This window comes from Schistocerca cancellata, chromosome 6 (genome assembly GCF_023864275.1).
Source record: "Schistocerca cancellata isolate TAMUIC-IGC-003103 chromosome 6, iqSchCanc2.1, whole genome shotgun sequence".
Classification (NCBI taxonomy): Eukaryota; Metazoa; Arthropoda; class Insecta; order Orthoptera; family Acrididae; genus Schistocerca; species Schistocerca cancellata.
This window is the reverse complement of record NC_064631.1, coordinates 556,488,917-556,509,694: the sequence shown is the minus strand read 5'-3', so window position 1 is coordinate 556,509,694 and position 20,778 is coordinate 556,488,917. Positions and strand designations below refer to the sequence as shown.

General features: G+C 46.0%; 1 protein-coding gene across 1 annotated transcript in view; it reads right to left on the bottom strand.

The window, feature by feature from the left end:
• Positions 1-20,778, bottom strand: part of LOC126190921 (structural maintenance of chromosomes protein 2) — a 196,073-nt gene that overhangs the window by 98,051 nt on the left and 77,244 nt on the right. The gene's annotated exons all lie outside the window — the stretch shown is intronic.

Genomic DNA, 20,778 nt, shown 5'->3' with positions numbered 1-20,778 from the left:
AATATTACGTAATGGCATAAATGGCTGGTCCTCTGAACCTGAAATTTTGTATGTCGCTGGTCCATAGTGTTAAGTTTTGGATGAGAGTCTAACGCTCCATGATTTAAGAAATTCATTAAGTGTTATTACACGTAACATAATTCATCTTGTGTGAAAAGAAAATTTACTTTGAAAGTAATGTTGCTCAAATCCCAATTTGCAATATTTTCCCGTGACCTGTCACAAATGTAAACTGTTGCGACGTCACGTGCATCAAAACAAGGTCCACGAGAAAGACACACTGAAAGCTGATTGTTGTTATGAAGTACTGCATAGTCTTTGACACATTTTGCTGTCAGCCGACTCATGTACATGCACTGCATTTTGCTGTTGTAAATGGCGCATTTTCTTTGCAACTACAGTTTTATTTTGGTGTCATTTTCTTGTTTATGTTTTTTTGCTGCAGTATTATTCTACAGTAGTGGGCTACCATAAATTTTTTATTTCAGTTATCAGTTTTTACCAGTTAAAATTACAAATTAGCTGAAAACTAAAATAACGAAAAATTCCCTGAAGTCTAAAAAATTCCCGGATTTCTCAAGTTTCTCCAGGATTTTCCGATTGTCCCAGGGCTTGTACACCCTGCCTTTGGATGCCTATGACGCTGTAGGAAAAACAAAGCGTCATGCATATACACGTCCACAGACCTGGATGTGTATACACACCCATAGCAGCAAAAGGATTAATCTCTCAGCACATGTTTATCTAACAACACCAAACATTCATATTAAATTATGTTTCGTGGTAGCAACAATATTTACATCAGACAGGTGTCAATCACCATATAATAATACAATTTCTGGATGAACACCCACAACTTATGGTCTACTGGTTAGTGTCACTGTCTCTAATCCATGGGGACTTGAGTTAAGATTCCTAACTTGAGCAATGGCCCTTAAGTCTAGTACACGCTGTGTTCAAAAATTCGTAGGGTACACTAAGCTTGATGACCTCTGCTGGCAAGCATGTTAATTGCATGATTTCTGCACTGTGCTGCTGCCTAATTACCGGCAGTTCTCAACAGCACTCCAGTTTATTGCCAGCCTGTGTTAACCCCCTTACTGCTTTTGGTGGGCACATGTGTATCTGCTCACCCACTGTTCACGCATGGCTGCAGCTTTGAGAGTACAAAATTTGGTAATAGTTATGCTTTTTGATGTCCTGCAAAAAGTATTCGATAATTCTGTTATGTAAGGAGATGTGAATGGTTCTGACATGGAGCCAGATTAGATACTGCTAAATGCTAAAGTATTAAAGAAAAGAAGTAACACAGTGTAGTGATTGCAAGTATACATACTCTGTAAAAATGTAAAACAATTTTAGTAGTTCAATGTTCGATGATTTTATTATAGGCAAGACTTTTTAGCTGTCAACTTCTCTCTTACTGCCTAAGAGACTGAAGACAGCAGATGAAAGAACTGGATTGCATGCAGCTGACAATCCTCCCATCATCCTTTTTTAGAAATTCCCTGTGCTGAGTATCTGCTCAATTTTCAGAACACTGCATTGTTCCTCATTGTGAAAAGAATGTATGATGTGTGTGAGAAGGGGACATCTGCTCCATCTGAAACTGAGTGACACAAGGAATGCTCCGATGCTCTCAACAGGCTACACTGGTAGATGTGTGCTTGCGGGGTAATCAGGGAGTAAAACAAAATCTAAGCACTTTGGATTTATAACATTGACAAAATAAGTGCCAGATTTATAACATTCACTAAATAAGTGCCAATAAATCAAAGTGACCGCTTACTATCATTTCAAGAGCATGCATTCCAAATGGTATAAAAAATAATTATTCCATTTGTTTGTAATGGGCATGACTAATGCAATCTTGCTTTGAGCACATACAAAATATCAATGAAAATAAAAAGAAAGTACCATTCTCACATTTCTTATGTTCCCCTCAATGGATATTTGGCAGTTAATGAATTATGTGTCTTTTTGGAGTCAAATTCACTTTTGCATGTACATGAAAAGCAAGTCAATTAAGTTTTCAACAGAAGCCACCCTAAATTTATTCTTAAGGTATTGGTCTCAGCAGACTTAGTGAGATATTTTGCTGATTAAGTACCAGCTACTGAGAAAAAAATTGCTTCCAACATGTCTGCAAAGAAATGTTTTGTACAAACTGTGATGATGCTATTTGAATTATTGTCTCAAAACATAGCCCACCGAGGAAAATTAAGCCTAATACGAGGCGTACAAAGTTTCTTTTCACAATAAAATAAAAAATGACTCAGTGAAACAGGACTTACTTCTGCTATTTCTAACAGATTATACTAATATCCTCATGAGCAAACACACAAATTTTGAATACACATTCAACAAGCAGTAATGTGGAGGGATTACTGCTTCGTTCAGTGGTGCACAAGAACAGTGTTTAGACTTAACAGCCTTGCATTGTGCAGCACCTATGTTACTTCTTTCCTGAAAACTCTCTAATCAAATGGCACAATGGAATTTAAAGATTGCCACACACGGGCTGCGATTCTCCACACAAGGGAGGGCTGAGACTCTTCTCCATATGGATCTGCCTAAAATCCAACGAGATAGCTGCGTCACATCAGTCCATCTGAGTTTCACTACATATGAGTGGCTTGGCTTCACAGAATCTATTTGGTAAGCTAGATCATTCATGTGTTTCATTCTTTACAATGTTTGAAAATTAAAGGGTAGCTGCCACCCACTGAATATTTTATCATGGTGAAAAGCATAGCTGACTGTTGTAAAGGAAGACAGGCAATATAAAGCACTGATTTTAAAATACTATTCACATGAATGACATTAAAATTGTTTCATGTGCTCTCACAATGATTTCAGCTGTGTTATTGGGATGATTAAAAATACTTGATTTTTTTGGATACTAATCAAAAAAGGAAATGAAGACAAAAACCATTTATTTTTGTTTCTCCTTGTACTATAAAAATGTGGGCAATAAATAGAATAAGTTCAGAGGAGATATAATGTTAACTTTAAGCAAGTAAAAGAAATTGTAATTTTGATTACTAAGAATATGATCAAAATAATTTTTTCCACAAAGAGATTCTTAAAATACACAGTAAATAAATTATCTCAGATGCACAGGAAAAATCAATTTGTACATCAGAAGCAGCTTGTATTTTATCTGACTTTTAAGTGGGCAAAAACCATGACAGTCCAAGGAAACTGGTAAATGGATGCACTACCATTGGTGATACAGAATGATATTTTAATCTAGCCAACCAACTGCACAAATGTAAGTGAGGGTAGAACTTGCACATATCAAACTGTTGACTGTGGAGGGAGGGAGGGATATCAAACTGTTGACTGTGGAGGGAGGGAGGGAGGGAGGGAGGGAGGGAGGGGGAGAGAGAGAGAGAAGAATTACCAAGTTTCAGGGACACAATGATACACACTGACAATTTTTAACATTAAATTTAGTTAAAACAGGATCACATTTTAGCTCATACCAGATAATTAAATTAAGTAAAAGATTAAAAAATAACAAACTGTTCTTGAGCATTCTTTTCCAATACTGATATTACTTTCCAGGTATGAATGATACCTGAAACTGAGCAATAGGTGAAATCTTAGAATCACAAAGAATATATATTAAAATCTGTGCTGGCATAAGCTGGTGCCAGCCCTCCAGGCAGCAAAGAGATTGTGAGAAGATTGATAGTAGGCTAAGCAAGAGCGTGTATTAGGAGGAGCCAAAGACAGCCTTGCAAGAAACGTGCTGCCAACATCCTCTCAGCCGCCAGCATTTGGATCGCCACCGCAGACCAAAGGGCCCAGTCGAGTCACCAGTCGCAGCCCAGCGGGAGTCGCAGTTAGCTCAGCCTATAGCTCAGAGTCAGTCAGTACCTAACAACCAGAGTAGTGTACATAGCGGGACTTGTACTTCACCAGCAGTGAGAATAACATGCACTATTACAGAAGAACTTCTACCATAGCACAGAGACTATTTTAAGTAGCGCTCTGTTTATGTTAATAAAGAACTAAATTAATACATGTGTGCAGTTGTGTTGTAGAAAGAGGATACCGGCCAACAAACAACATCCTCTCCTTGCTTCCCATGGTACAGGCATACAGTGACAATGAGATGACACAAAAAACTGACTACGAGTATAATTCAGTTCAGATTTTGCTTGCTTCCCTTGTGTTTTAGCTTGCAGGGTTGCTAATTTCTCATTGCAAATTTCTTGTTTTGTCCCTGCCTGTATTCGAGGTGAGGATCCGCAGAACTAATCAAATTTCTCTTTTCAGATGCTTTGCTTGCTCTTTGCAATGACATATTTGTGTCAACCATGGCTACTCCCCCCCCTCTGCCCCCGCGCCTCAGCCACAGACTGCCGGTGTGATGGATCTAACTCACGCTTTTCCGTTTCAGAGCCTACAAATTGCTGCCTTACTCACGACCGTACAGTAACTTCTGGCTGCACAAGCCGCATCGGCCGCACAACTGACCGACTGACCAGCCCAACAAGTGCCGCTGACCAGCATTCCAACGTACCAGCAATTTACGACACCAAAAAGGAATGACTCGAATACCTGACAATTCCAAGCACATAGTGAAGTTCATCGAGTTCAAGGTATTGTAAAGCCACAATACTTTCTTTCGATTGCAGGGTCCCCAGTGTTCAGGTTAATCTAAAAGCTATTCCCAACCGAGTCTACCAATGAACTCAGTTATGACGAAGTAATTGCTGCATTAAGCACGTACTATGACCAGCAAGTCCAAGTAGCTGCAGCCAGAACAGACATACCATTAATGGTACACAGAATTAACGGGCACTACTAGGAAGTGTAGATTTAAGTGTAGTTGTGGCAACTTTTACAGAGATTTAATGATTAGGGAAACTATAATATTCAATGTCCCCAATAGCAGAATACAGGAACAGATCCTAAAGTACTTAGATCCATCATCTGCTCAAGTATTGCAAATCTCAGAGCAGTAAGATTCAGATGCCATAGTGGCCGATAAGTTTGACCAGGCCCCGATTTGTCAGGTCGAGCCGACCCTTGCTCACAACCACCACCCCAAGCAGCCACAACGAGTGTGTACACAGCTGCACGGACAGCAACACACACACGTAAACAGACCTGTGAACTTAGTGAAGTCTTGCCCTAGATGTTTGGCTCACCATAAAAGACACAACTGCTCATCGCGTAACGCAACATGTTACATCTGTGGAAAAAAGCCACGACCAAGCAGGGTGGTGGTTTTTTTTTTCCTTCAACGGTACATACACGCCAATTTTGCCTGCTCCCAGAAAAACAGGCTCGTGCTCATGCAGTGAACGCTGTGTTTTGCAAACCTACACACTTGTGAACTTCCAGTTATACACAGGTGCCTCAGTAACTTTGCTTACCGTATTTACTCGAATCTAAGCCGCACTTTTTTTCCGGTTTTCGTAATCCAAAAAACCGCCTGCGGCTTAGAATCGAGTACAAAGCAAGCAGAAGTTATGAAAAATGTCGGTACATGCCGCCACAACTAACTTCTGCTGCCGAATATATGTAGCGCTACGCAGGCATACTTTGTAGAGGATAAATACTGGCGCCAAAATCTCAGCGTCAGTAAATAAATTTAAAAAAAAAAAAAAGAGGAGAAGACGAGCTTTTTTTTTCTCCGCCGCGAGTTTCGACCACTGCATTTTCATACATTATCCAACGAAGTAAATACAAATTCCGTACTGTTCATCTTCGAATGTAGCACAATTTCAGTGTACTACGAAAATCTGACTGGCAAGACTGTTTGGGATGTTTGTCAATATGGCCAACTCTACGTTCTAAATTTTTTCCTATCTGTGAGAAGAGATGGTTGCTAATAGGAACCTGATGAAATTTGAATCATATACAGTATTCTCTTCACCACAAGAATTATACGAATATAAACATTTTGCCATGTATTCTTTTGTGTTTGCTGCTATCTCATTTAAATCCTGTCTGCCTAATAAACTACGAAACTAGAGTGAGACAACAGCAAACGCGGAAGAATATACGTATTGTGTCATGTTTATATTCGTATTATTCTTATGCCTAATAGTGATACAGTCAGAAATGAAGCACGGCAAGTGACTAGATTTTTAAATCTAAAATGACTCTAATTTCTGTGCAGAATTTGATGTAAGAAAGAAGCGACCGCAAAGATTTTCAAACGGAGAAAAATTTTCGCCTAACTTTCGTTCAGAACATGTTCTATCATACGCAGTCTATTATTTGATTCTTGTTGATCATTATCAAAGAAAGCAGCCGTGTAAGTAACAACAAATTGCGGTCTCTTGCCATTGTTTCGCTAATGAGACGATTCCTCTCTCTCTCTTTTTTTTTTTTTTTTTAATTGTACGCGGCGGTAGCGCGCACAAAAGCAAGCCGTGCCGCGAGCCGCGACAGGCCGTAAACACGCACTATCAGAATGCGACAAACAATGCATGACACAGTGCAGTAATGCATTCTCAGCTTAAGAGTGACGCAAACACCTATAACAAAGAAAACGGCAATTATCAGATCAAAGCAAAATAAGCAATCGATTCAAACCAGACGAAGCACGTGAAAAAGGAAGGGCACCCGTATAAATACGGACGGAGCGCCTGACGCATAGCAATGGCTACGTGGTAAAGCTTAACTGCTAAGCTTAGACTCTAACCAAACTACTGTAGCTGTATCATTCATTCGACCTAAATTGTGTCTCACATTACAATGGACAAACTTTGTTTCGATTTGGAGGTGCGGCCTAAAACTTTTCTCTCCCCTTGAATTTCGAGTCTCATTTTTCAGGTGCGGCTTAGATTCGAGTGCGGCTTAGATTCGAGTAAATACGGTAATCATGCCACATACGAACAGTTAGGCTCACCATGCCTTTCTACATCTAGCGAGCACGTCACTGCTTAAAACGGACAGGAAATTCCAGTGCTTGGACAGTGTAGTTTGTCTGCCACTTACAAGTCTCACACTAGGACAGTGAATTTTACTGTGTTGGAATCAGCACTGTGCTTTCACACAGAAGTGATGCCCAAGACAGATCCACTGCTTTTGCCTCAAATTCAATGCAATTATTCTCAAATTGAAAAAGAAGTTCTCATTATTGTTCACAGTGTGACAAAATTCCAACACAATTGGTATGGTTGCAAGTTCAATTTAGTGATAGATCACAAGCCTTTGCAGTCCTCATTTCATCCATCAAAGCCAGTTCCTACACACACTGCTCAAAAACTGCAACGTGGGGCATTGCTGCTTTTGCAGTATCAGTATGAAATTTTGTACAGACCTATGACAAACCATGGCGATGCAGACACCCTATCTCGCCTTCCAATTGGCCCAGACTCAGATTTTGATGCACTTGACACATCTTGTTGCCAAAACAACGTGCAGGACTCTGAATTGCTGGAAACACTTCCCTTGAACTACCAAAAAATTGCACAGGCCACGGAAGCAGGTCCAGATCTGAAGATTTTGTTGCATTATATTCACGTCTTGGCCTCGTTCTTTGAACAATATCTAGACCTCTGTTGAGTGCCAATATTTTACACATCGGCATAACATTTCAGTTCGACAGGGTGTGATTCTAGTTCAATGTGACAGTGGACAATCGTGTTTGCTTGTTCCCAAAGTATTGCAACAGGATGCGTTGTGATTGCTCCACCAAGGACATTGGGGAATTGTTCGCACTAAACAGTTAGTGCCCACGCATTGTACTTGGCAGGGCATGGACTCCCACATTGAACAGATGAAGTCACAGTGCCGTGCGTGTGCAGAAAACCAATTCGCTCTGCCACAGAAATTCTCAGCTTGGCCTATGACTCAATCGTCATGGCAGCGGGTGCACAATGACTTTGCAGGACCATTTTGTAACACTCATTGACTCATAGTAGTACACTCTTTTAACAAGTTTCCATTTGCGGTGCATACGAACTCTACTATGTCACGTAGCAACATTCAAGCATTGTCCTCCATATGTTGCACAGAAGGTTTGCCAGAAATACTTATGTCAGACAACGGACCACAGTTCACTTGATATTGAACAGTTTTGTGAACGCAACGGCGTTCATCACCTCACAAGCGCTCCGTTTCCCCCATAGTCCAAAAAACAGAACGTTTCGTATGCACTTCCAAGCAACAGATGGCCCAACTTCGCACCACCCACACAGGGACAAGCGCTGCAACTCTTTCTCGTCTCCTATCACTCCCATCTACAAGACGCACCATCACCAGCGAAACTTCTGCATGGCCGCCGCTATCGGACGTTGCTACACGCACGGCAGCATCCAGCGCTGTCAATGGTCTGCAAGTATTACTTTGTCCAGGGGGATCTTGTTCTTTATAGGGATTATGACAACCATGGGCACTGGGAAAGAGAGATGATCTTGAAACAAAGTGGCTCTTCTATGTATTTGATCGCAAGTCCTGATGGTTTGCAGTGCTGCCATCAGAATCAAATTCGTGCACGTAATTTGCCCCATGATTACACTGCTTTTCTTCCCCCAGATTCACGGCCTCACTGGACCATCTGGCCTTTGCAGCCGCCCACCCGGGCTACCAGTGTACCTCAAGAGGAGCGGATAGACGCTGCACCCTCGCCCCCACCATCCCCAATCACCAGCCCAATGGACATGGACCCACCATTGCCGTGTCCGCCACTGCCCCAGGAAACGCCCTCAAGCCTGGACATGTACCCTGGCAGTAGTTTTCCAGAGGATGTTCCTGTTGCCTCACAAGTCAGATGGCAGCACACAGTCGGGAGTACACTGTCCTCCAGAGCTAAGGCTCATCTCTATTACCAGTGTCCTACCTCCCTCCGAATTGTCATTTGCAGCCTCACTGCACAACAACAGTGCGGCATTTCTGAGGGTGGGGGGATGGGTGATTGTGGTAGCGTAAGTTGGCATCAGCACTCCAAGTGGTACAGAGGTTGCGAGAAGATCAATACTAGGCTAACCGAGCACACCTATAAGGAGAAAGGCCAAATACTGACTCGCACGAAATGCCCTCTCGGCCGCCAGTATTTAGATTGCCGCTGCAGACTGGAGGGCCCAGTCAGTCATCCAGTGAGTCAACGAGTCGAGTCACCAGTTGCAGCCCAGTGGGAGCAACAGTCACAGTTAGCTCAGTCTCTAGCTCAGAGTCAGTCAGTACCTAGCAACCAGAGTAGCGTACATAGCGGGACTTGTACTTCACCAGCAGTAAGGATAACGTGGACTATTACGGAAGAGCTTGTACCACGGCACATGGACTATCTTAAGTTAAGCAACTCTCTGTTTATGTTAATAAAGAACCCGGTTGATTCATGTGTGCAGTTGTGTTATAGAAAGCGGATACCGGCCACCTAACAACATCCTCTCCTTGCTTCCCATGGTACAAGCCTATGCTGACAACAAGAGAATACAAAAAGATCAACTACTCTGTTCCCTACTTATTTGTAAAAAGAGCAATTGAGGTGTTGAGATCAAAAAGAGAACTTATCATTTTTGGAGTATGTGAGTTATTGCTGTAGTTGCTATTTTCACCCAAGTCTGCTCTCTGTTTGTTCTAAAATGGGACTTGTACAGTGATTTTTTCCCTGTCTAAACCAGTGTTGAAATTTTGTTTCGTGCAGAAAGAGCAATTGCTGAATAGACAAGTCCCTACATTGCATGAAAGAACTTGAGGCATGATGGCAGCACTGTAGTGGGATGCAGTAAACACAATATTTCAGTACACTGTTTAGCCAAAATGCACCTTTGCTTCACTCAATAGGAGTGGAATGATGAAACATGAATTTCCTCTGGTTAAAACTGGGATAGTTCCAAATTTTCATAATGTGCCAAGAGTATACATTCTTCTGAAACCTGAGACACTACAGGATGTTTCACACAGGATTGTTGTTATCCCTTTGCAGTTTTGTAAGTATTTTGATAAATTCTAAGTATATGAGCCACTAATAAAATGACTGGTGGAGTGGAAGACAGGAAGATAATGAACCTGGAACTGAATTTTTTGACAGGGATCGTGAGTGACAAGTTTGTGAACATATGTGAACATACATGTCGGTCAAAATAAACAGGGTTGTTAATATGTAAAAATGTGAAATTAACTTCCCACGTTGCAAGCCAAAGCACTAAAAAGGATATTGTTTTCCACTATATTATCTATTTGTATATGTATTTAATTATGAGTGTTTATACAAGTAATTCGGATTTGTATGAACATGCTGAAATTATTAAAAATAATATTTTGCTTGAAAATATACTATTTTTTTAGTTACATAACATTTATGTATGATAAAATTACTGTTGTTTAAATCAAGAAGGGGATATGTCACTCATTTCCTCTTACTATTTTCTATTACTTGCCTTTATTCTATTCTTAGAGATTTTGGTGTAAGATTTTATTCTTCCTGATTAGATTGTGGAAGTAGATATAAGGTTTGGGAATAATACTGTTCCAGATTATACTTTTTTTTTTATATACATCTCAAAACTACTGTTGAATGACATGTCCATCTTTTGATCTCAACACCTCAATTGCATTATTTTATTACAATCAACATGATACTAGCTTGGTTGAGATATGATAAGTTCTATGGTCAACCTGGTGTCTTCACCAGAGATCACACAAAGCACCCCGATAATCGTAACTTTTTTCCTAAGAAAATATTCTAGAAATGGAAATCACGACCCCTGTCTCAAATCTTGAGACCAATGGGAAAAAATATAGTCACATGTCAAGAAATAAAGGCAAAAACTAAACAGTGAAAAGCAAGGTCATAGTTTGTTACTCCTACAGAGGTTTACATACCCTGAAGGTCATGGCCAGTAGGAGAGTGGTTATTTATTGTGTATCAAAATTAGGGAAGATGTAACCTGTTACCAATAAAGCTCATTAGTATAAGGAATTGAGGTTATGACTTTATATAAATATAGAAGTAAACATTCCACGTGGGAAAAATATATCTAAAAACAAAGATTCTGTAACTTACCAAACAAAAGTGTTGGTACGTTGATAGAGACAATAACAAACACAAACACACTCACAAATTTCAAGCTTTCACAACCAACGGTTGCTTCATCAGGAAAGAGGGAAAGAGAGGGAAAGACGAAAGGATGTGGGTTTTAAGGGAGAGGGTGAGGAGTCATTCCAATCCTGGGAGCGGAAAGACTTACCTTAGGGGCAGTCATATGTAAAGGCGAAGAGGTTGGGCAGAGACGTCAGTCGAGGCGGAAGTACAGAGGCAAAGATGATGTTGAATGACACGTGATGTACGAGGGGGGCAACTTGAAATTAGCGGAGGTTGAGGCCTGGTGGGTAATGGGAAGAGAGAATATACTGAAGGTCAAGTTCCCATCTCCGGAGTTCTGATAGGTTAGTTTCAGTGGGAAGTATCCAGATAACCCGGTCGGTGTAACACTGTGCCAAGATGTGCTGGCCATGCACCAAGGCATGTATAGCCACAGGGTGATCCTCATTACCAACAAACACTGTCTGCCTGTATCCATTCATGCGAATGGTCAGTTTGTTGCTGGTCATTCCCACATAGAACGCTTCACAGTGTAGACATGTTAGTTGGTAAATCACGTGGGTGATTTCACATGTGGCTCTGCCTTTGATCATGTACACCTTCTGGGTTACAGGACTGGAGTAGGTGGTGGTGGGAGGGTGCATGGGACAGGTTTTACACTGGGGGCAGTTACAAGGGTAGGAGCCAGAAGGTGGGGAAGGTGGTTTGGGTTTTTTTTTTTTTTTTTTTTTGTTTGGGTTTAAGGGCGCTCAACTGCTGAGGTCATTAGCGCCCAGTCACTGTTGTTTGAGCACATGGAATCTGGTAAAACTCAAGGGGATGGAGGGGACACCAGAAGGACCCGACAAAGATGCAGACAAAATAAGTAAAAAGATTAAATGTCCTTGGACAAGCCAGTTAAAGTTATAAAACGCAGAATACGAGCAGCTGCTCGAGCGTCATCAGCTAAAACATCCGGTAAAGTAGATGGCAGGGACAGGACAACACGAAATTGACTAAAACGGGGACACGACAATAAAACATGGCGCACTGTTAATGCCTGACCACAAGGGCACTGCGGGGCTGGGTCACCGGAGAGCAGGTAGCGGTGGCTAAACCGGCAATGCCCAATCCGCAACCTGGTCAGAAGGACCTCCTCGCGCCGAGATGGTCGGGAGGATGTTGTCCAAGCAGTTGGTAGCGGTTTTACTGCCCGGAGCTTGTTTCCTTGGAGGGATGACCAAGCATCCCACCACAACGACACAAGCCTCTTACAGACATCCCCACGAACGTCGGATGACGGGACACAATGGGAGGCTGGCCGAGGCAGGAGGACTGCAGCCTTGGCTGCAGCATCCGCAGCCTCATTCCCAGGCACTCCCACATGTCCGGGAACCCACAGAAAGCTGACAGAACCACCGTTATCAGCCAAAGAATGGAGGGACTGCTGTATCCGTTGTATCAAGGGATGGACCGGATAGGGAGCTCCAAGGCTCTGAAGAGCACTGAGTGAGTCAGAGCAGAGTACATATGATGAATGGTGGTGGCGGCGGGCATACTGAACGGCCTGATGGAGAGCAAAAAGCTCGGCCGTAAAGCTGGAACATTGGTCGAGGAGCCTGTATTTAAATGTGGCGGCCCCGACGACAAAGGCACAGCCGACACCATCGTCAGTTTTGGAGCCATCGGTGTAAATAAAGGTGTGACCGGCAAGTCGAGCACGAAGTTCGGCAAACCGTGAGCAATACATTGCAGCTGGAGTACCATCCTTCGGGAGTGAGCTGAGGTCGAGATAAATATGAACCGGAGCCTGGATCCAAGGTGGTGTCGGGCTCTCACCCTCTCTGAAGGTGGTAGGGAGGGCAAAATCCAATTGTCGAAGCAGGCGACGGAAGCGGACTCCGGGGGGCTGCAGGGCAGACACATACAACCCGTACTGACGGTCGAGAGAATCGGCGAAGAAGGACTTGTAAGAGGGGTGGTCGGGCATAGACGACAGCCGGCAGGCATACCGACACAGCAGTACGTCGCGCCGGTAGGTCAACGGTAACTCGGCAGCTTCAGCATAAAGACTCTCGACAGGACTAGTGTAGAAGGCTCCGGTCGAAAGACGTAACCCCCGATGGTGGATGGAGTTGAGCCGGCGTAAGAGGGACGGCCGAGCAGACGAGTAGACGAAGCTCCCATAATCCAGCTTCGATCGGACTATGGACCGATACAAGCGAAGCAGGACAGTGCGATCCGCTCCCCAAGATGAACCGCTAAGAACTCTGAGGACATTAAGGGAACGTGTACAACGGGCCGCCAAATAAGAGACGTGTGGAGACCAACACAGTTTCCTGTCCAACGTGAGCCCTAGAAATTTAGTTGTGTCCACGAATGGGAGAACAACGGGACCGAGATGTAAGGATGGCGGAAGGAACGCTTTATATCGCCAAAAGTTGATACAAACCGTCTTTTCTTCAGAGAACCGGAAGCCATTTGCCACGCTCCATGAGTAGAGGCTGTCTAGACAACGCTGAAGGCAGCGCTCCAGGAGGCATGTTCTCTGGGCACTGCAGTAGATTGCGAAGTCATCGACAAAGAGAGAGCCTGAGACATTAGGTGGAATGCAATCCATAATGGGATTGATCGCGATGGCAAAAAGGGCTACGCTCAAGACGGAGCCCTGAGGCACTCCGTTCTCCTGGAGGAAGACGTCGGACAATACGGAGCCCACACGTACCCTAAACTTTCGATCCGTTAAAAAGGAATCAATAAAAAGGGGCAGGCGACCGCGTAGGCCCCACCTGTGCATAGTGCGGAGGATACCTCCTCTCCAACAGGTGTCATAAGCCTTCTCCAAGTCGAAGAACACGGCTACCGTTTGGCGCCTTCGCAAAAAGTTGTTCATGATGAATGTCGACAAGGTCACGAGGTGGTCAACAGCGGAGCGGCGGCGACGAAAGCCACATTGGACATTAGTAAGTAGCCGTCGAGATTCAAGAATCCAGACTAACCGAGCATTAACCATGCGCTCCATCACCTTACAGACACAGCTTGTAAGAGAAATGGGGCGGTAACTAGAAGGAAGGTGTCTATCCTTCCCGGGTTTGGGTATAGGAACAACAACGGCGTCACGCCAACGCATGGGGACTTGACCTTCGGTCCAGACGCGATTGTAGGTACGGAGAAGGAAGCTTTTGCCCGCCGGAGAAAGGTGTGCCAGCATCTGAACGTGAATGGCATCCGGCCCCGGAGCAGAGGACCGGGACAGTGCAAGCGCACGTTCGAGTTCCCGCATAGTAAAGGGGGCATTATAGGTTTCCAGATTCAGCGAGTGGAAGGAAGGTCGCCGAGCCTCTTCTGCCTCTTTCCTGGGAAGGAAGGCAGGATGGTAATGGGCGGAGCTTGAAACCTCCTCGAAAAAGCGGCCAAAGGCGTTGGCGACAGCCACCGGATCAACAAGGACCGCATTACCTGAGGTCAGGCCAGGTACCGAGGAGTGGGCCTTAATACCCGACAGCCGGCGCAGGCTACCCCAAACGACGGAAGATGGAGTAAAACTGTTAAAGGAGCCGGTGAAAGAGGCCCAACAAGCTTTTTTGCTGTCTTTGATGACTCTACGGCATTGCGCTCGGAGTCGTTTGTATTCAATACAATTCGCCAATGTAGGATGGCGGCGAAAGGTGCGTAAAGCACGTCGTCGAGCACGGATAGCGTCCCTACAAGCCTCGTTCCACCAGGGGACGGAAACGCGACGTGAAGAAGTAGTACGAGGAATGGAACGTTCGGCAGCATGGATGATAACAGCCGTGAGGTATTCGACCTGACTGTCACAACTGGGAAAATCGTGGTCCGGAAAGGTCGCCAGGGATGAGTAAAGTCCCCAGTCAGCTTTCAGTATGTTCCAGCTCGAAGGACGTGGGGATGGGGTGTGGTGCAGGAGACGAACGACACAGGGGAAGTGGTCGCTCGAATAGGTGTCAGAAAGGACATACCACTCGAACCGACGGGCAAGAGTGGTAGAACATATCGAGAGGTCCAAGTGGGAGTAGGTATGAATGGAGTCCGAGAGGAAAGTCGGGGTGCCGGTATTGAGGCAGACAAGATTGAGATTGTTGAAGACATCTGCCAAGAGTGAGCCTCTTGGACAGGATGCAGGAGAGCCCCAAAGGGGATGATGGGCATTGAAGTCGCCAAACAATAAAAACGGCGGGGGAAGCTGAACGATCAGGTGCATCATGTCAGCCCGACTAACGGCAGACGACGGTGGAGTGTAGATGGTACAAACTGAAAAAGTAAAAGCAGAAAGAGTAATGCGGACAGCTATTGCTTGGAGTGGGGTGGTCAATGGGATGGGATGGTAATAGACGTCGTCCCGAATGAGCAACATGACCCCACCATGAGCTGGGACACTGTCCACAGGGGTAAGGTCATACCGCTCCGAGGTATAGTGGGTAAAGGCAATACGGTCAGTCGGGCGCAACTTGGTTTCCTGGAGTCCAAGGACGAGCGGACAGTGCAGGCGGAGGAGCAGTTGTAATTCCTCCCGATGAGATCGAATACCTCTTATGTTCCAATGAAACAACGCCATCGCTAGTCAAAAAGTTGGGGGAACGAGACGGGGGAAGAGCTGGTCACCTCGACGGCCGTGGAGGGCCAGGTTGCGAGGGAACAACGCTACAACCGACGGGAGGCGGATCCTGTTCCATCGACTGGTCGCCAGCTGCGGCCGCTGTCCCTGGTTGTGTAGGAGGGGCAGCATCATTTGCCGACGAAAGGCCAGCTGAGCGCCTGGCAGCAGAGCGTCCCGGCGAAACTGAGGACGGCCGGGAGCGGCGACTCACGGATGGAGCGTCAGTCGAAACGCGCCGGGGTGGAGAGGGGGATAGAGACTTCTTCTTGGAGGCCTTCTTGGAAGGCCGAGGAGGCACAGGGATGGTGGGCTGGACCCGAAGAAGGTCCTCGCGCGGGGTCCGTTTTGGAACGCCGGACCTCGGAAGCCGGGGTCCGGAACGTTTCCCCGATGGACGCCTGAGAAGAGGATCGCTTCTCAGGTGGCGTGTGGGGAGAAGGAGGAGGAAGGATGGCCCCTGGGGCAGAGGGGGTGGGGGCCACGGGGGAGGAGGATTTGGAAGGGAGGGATTTGGGAGGTGGAGGCAGAGCCCCCTGATGGGCGGAGGAGGCGGAGGGGGGACAGGAGAGGGGTGAGGATACCGCGGAAGGAGTGGACACAACTGAGGCAAATGAAGTGGTCAATGGCACGGGATGGAGGCGGTCGTACTTCTTCCTGGCCTCAGAATAAGACAGCCGATCCAAAGTTTTGATTTCTTGTATCTTCTTCTCCTTCTGATATGCGGGGCAGTCTGAGGATCTAGGCGAGTGGACGCCAGGACAATTAACGCACCGAGGTGGTGGGGTGCATGTATGTTCCTCACGAAGAGGACGGCCACAATCGCCACAGAGGGGCTCAGCCTCACACCGTGACGACATGTGCCCAAAGCGCAAACACCTAAAACAGCGCATAGGAGGCGGAACGTAGGGTCGCACGTCACACCGGTAGCACATTACCTTTACCTTCTCCGGGAGAACGTCCCCCTCGAAGGCGAGGATAAAGGCCCCAGTGTCGATGCGACGGTCTTTGGGGCCGCGCTGGACTCGCCGGACGAAATGCACGCCTCGGCGCTCCAGGTTGGCCCTGAGCTCCTCATCAGATTGTAGCAGGAGGTCACGATGAAAAATAACCCCCTGCGTCCTATTGAGTGCCAGTGAGTGTGGGACAATGGAGACTGGGATGTCCCCTAGGCGGTCGCACGCCTGGAGCGCCGCCGACTGTGTGGCGGACGTGGTCTTGATAAGTACGGACCCTGAACGCATCTTGCTGAGAGCCTCGATTTCCCCAAAGATGTCCTCAATGTGCTGAACAAAGAACATGGGCTTGGAGGTGGCGAATGTCCCCCCATCGGTTCGAGAACAGACCAAATAGCGGGGGAAGTACTTCGCTCCAAGCCGGCGGGCCTGTCCCTCCTCCCATGGAGTGGCCAAGGGGGAAGGGGCAGGAGAACCAGAACCAGAAACGGTACTTTTTCTTTTGAAAGACTCGGCCGCAGAGCGACCCGATACGTGGTGACGTTTCATCTGCGAAATGTCCGCCCCGATACCACCCACTCCGACCAGGGGCTCTCCCCACGGGCGCCACCCAGCCGCAGCAAGGGCCACCTGGCAGGATGACCATTGCCGGGAGTCCTGATGCCCCAAGGAGACGGGCATCTACTCCTTGGCCGACGTGGGGAGGGTGCAGCTCAGGTATCGGCAGTACGATCCCTGTGTTGTCAGGGGGCTACAACCTAGAGGGTACATGACGACCCCACCACAACGGGCTGGCTACCGTGCTGGATTTCTGGTGCCATGGAAAGTCCATCATGATCGCTGGTGCAGATGGAGACGCACTATGGGCGTAACTGGGACAACCCAAAAGGCGTTTAGGCCCAATTTGAGTAATAGTGGGTATGGTTACAACGCCGGTGCAATGCTGAGTGCCAAGGTCTGAGTGCACTTAGGACCAGTGGTACACCACGTAAGGTGTCCTTCCCCAAAAGGCTCGTACTTCTGTAGAAATTTAGAAAAATGGAGGTCAAACCCCAAGGGGGACCATCACATGGAAGGCCGAAACAGTTGAAACTCCTTTTAGTCGCCTCGTACGACAGGCAGGAATACCTCGGGCCTATTCTTACCCCGGACCCGCAGGGGGGAAGGTGGTTTGGGGATTTCACAGGGATGAACCAAGAGGTTACGAAGGTTAGGTGGACGGCGGAAAGACACTCTTGGTGGAGCGGGGAGGATTTCATGAAGGATGGCTCTCATTTCAGGGCAGGATTTGAGGAAGTCATATCCCTGATGGAGAGCCACATTCAGAGTATGATCCAGTCCCGGAAAGTATCCTGTCACAAGTGGGGCACTTTAGAGGTTCTTCTGTGGGAGGTTCTGGGTTTGAGAGAATGAGGAAGTGGCTCTGGTTATTTGCTTCTGTACCAGGTCGGGAGGGTAGTTGCGGGATGCGAAAGCTGTTTTCAGGTTATTGGTGTAATGGTTCAGGGATTCAGAACTGGAGCAGATTCGTTTGCCACGAAGTCCAAAGCTGTAGGGAAGGGAGCGTTTGATATGGAATGGGTGGCAGCTGTCATAATGGAGGTACTGTTGTTTGTTGGTGGGTTTGATGTGGACGGATGTGTGAAGCTGGCCATTGCACAGATGGAGGTCAACGTCGAGGACAGTGTCATGGGATTTGGAGTAGGACCAGGTGAATCTGATGGAACCAAAGGAGTTGAGGTTGGAGAGGAAATTTTGGAGTTCTTCTTCACTGTGAGTCCAGATCATGAAGATGTCATCAATAAATCTGTACCAAACTTTGGGTTGGCAGGCCTGGGTAACCAAGAAGGCTTCCTCTAAGTGACCCATAAATAGGTTGGCGTACGAGGGGGCCATCCTGGTACCCATGGCTGTTCCCATTAATTGTTGGTATGTCTGGCCTTCAAAAGTGAAGAAGTTGTGGGTCAGGATGAAGCTGGCTAAGGTAATGAGGAAAGAGGTTTTAGGTAGGGTGGCAGGTGATCGGCGCTGCTCCATCGCAGCGAGGCCCTGGCCATGCGGAATATTTGTGTATAAGGAAGTGGCATCAATGGTTACAAGGATGGTTTCCGGGGGTAACAGACTGGGTAGGGATTCCAGGCGTTCGAGAAAGTGGTTGGTGTCTTTGATGAAGAATGGGAGACTGCATGTAATGGGTTGAAGGTGTTGATCTACGTAGGCAGAGATGCGTTCTGTGGGGGCTTGGTAACCAGCTACAATGGGACGGCCGGGATGATTGGGTTTGTGAATTTTAGGAAGAAGGTAGAAGGCAGGGGTGCGGGGTGTTGGTGGGGTCAGGAGGTTGATGGAGTCAGGTGAAAGGTTTTGTAGGGGGCCTAAGGTTCTGAGGATTCCTTGAAGCTCTGCCTGGACATCAGGAATGGGATTACCTTGGCAAACTTTGTAAGTAGTGTTGTCTGAAAGCTGACGCAGTCCCTCAGCCACATACTCACGACGATCAAGTACCACAGTCGTGGAACCCTTGTCCGCCGGAAGAATGACGATGGATTGGTCAGCCTTCAGATCACAGATAGCCTGGGCTTCAGCAGTGGTGATGTTGGGAGTAGGATTAAGGTTTTTTAAGAAGGATTGAGAGGCAAGGCTGGAAGTCAGAAATTCCTGGAAGGTTAGGAGAGGGTGATTATGAGGAAGAGGAGGTGGGTCCCGCTGTGACGGAGGATGGAACTGTTCCAGGCAGGGTTCAATTTGGATAGTGTCTTGGGGAGTTGGATCATTAGGAGTAGGATTAGGATCATTTTTCTTCGTGGCAAAGTGATATTTCCAGCAGAGAGTACGGGTGTAGGACAGTAAATCTTTGACAAGGGCTGTTTGGTTAAATCTGGGAGTGGGGCTGAAGATGAGGCCTTTCGATAGGACAGAGGTTTCGGATTGGGAGAGAGGTTTGGAGGAAAGGTTAACTACTGAATTGGGGTGTTGTGGTTCCAGATTGTGTTGATTGGAATTTTGAGGTTTTGGAGGGAGTAAAGCTGGAAGTGGGAGATTGAGTAGATGGGAGAGACTGGGTTTGTGTGCAATGAGAGGAGGTTGAGGTTTGCTGGAATGGTTGTGAAGGGTGAGTGAGTTGCCTTTCCGGAGGTGGGAAACCAGGAGATTGGATAGTTTTTTAAGGTGGAGGGTGGCATGCTGTTCTAATTTGCGGTTGGCCTGTAGGAGGATGCTCTGAACAGCCGGTGTGGATGTGGGAGAGGAAAGATTGAGGACTTATATTAAGGATAGGAGTTGACGGGTGTGTTGATTGGCTGAGTGGATGTGTAGGTGAAGGACTAGGTGGGTGAGGGCAATGGATTGTTCAGTTTGGAACTGGTATAGGGACTGATGGAAAGAATGGTTGCAGCCAGAGATGGAAACTTTAAGCGTGAGGCCTTTGGGGGTGATGCCAAATGTCAGACAAGCCTGAGAAAATAAAATATGGGAGTGTAATCTGACTAGGGCGAAGGCATGTTTGCTGAGGGAATGTAAATAAAATTTAATGGGGTCTTGTGGAGGTGTTGTGAGGGTGACATGCTACTAGAAGGTGGAAAGTGTAACATGAGGCTGAAATGAATATGAAAATAAATATAAAAATATATGGGGAGAGACAAAGGTGAACTAGAAAGCAAATGGAGATCTGGTGTGAAAAAAGGCGAAAACGGGGTTGGTTAGAGCTGGGCTATGTTGATCCTGTGGTGAACTTGTGTAGGTAGATAATGATGTGCATAAAGGTTAGGTGGTTGTGTTGCCGCCAAAACACGTTAAAGGGTGGAGAAATTCGGGAAAATTTCGAAAAAACTACGCGAGGATGTATTAAAAGGAGTGGTTTGGTGGTGGCAGATTATGGAAATAAGGCTAACAATTTTCTGATGAAGAAATACTGACGTTAAAACCTGTGGGAAGCGGCTAAAAATGATCGGTGATGTGAGAAAAACGGAAATGGAAATAAAGCAAAAGTTATTAAAACTAGCTGAAAAAGTTGTTTAATAGCTGAAAGGAACTGTTTGTGAACTAGAAACGGTGGATTTTATAGCAGCGGTAGTGTAGAAAGAGGAAAAAAAAATATTTTTTTTTATGGTTTGGAAGTGGGTTACGTATTATTACGTATTATTGAGTATATATCGGCAGGATAAAATTTTATACTGGATTACGGTAAAAAAGGAGAAGGTGAATACAAAGTG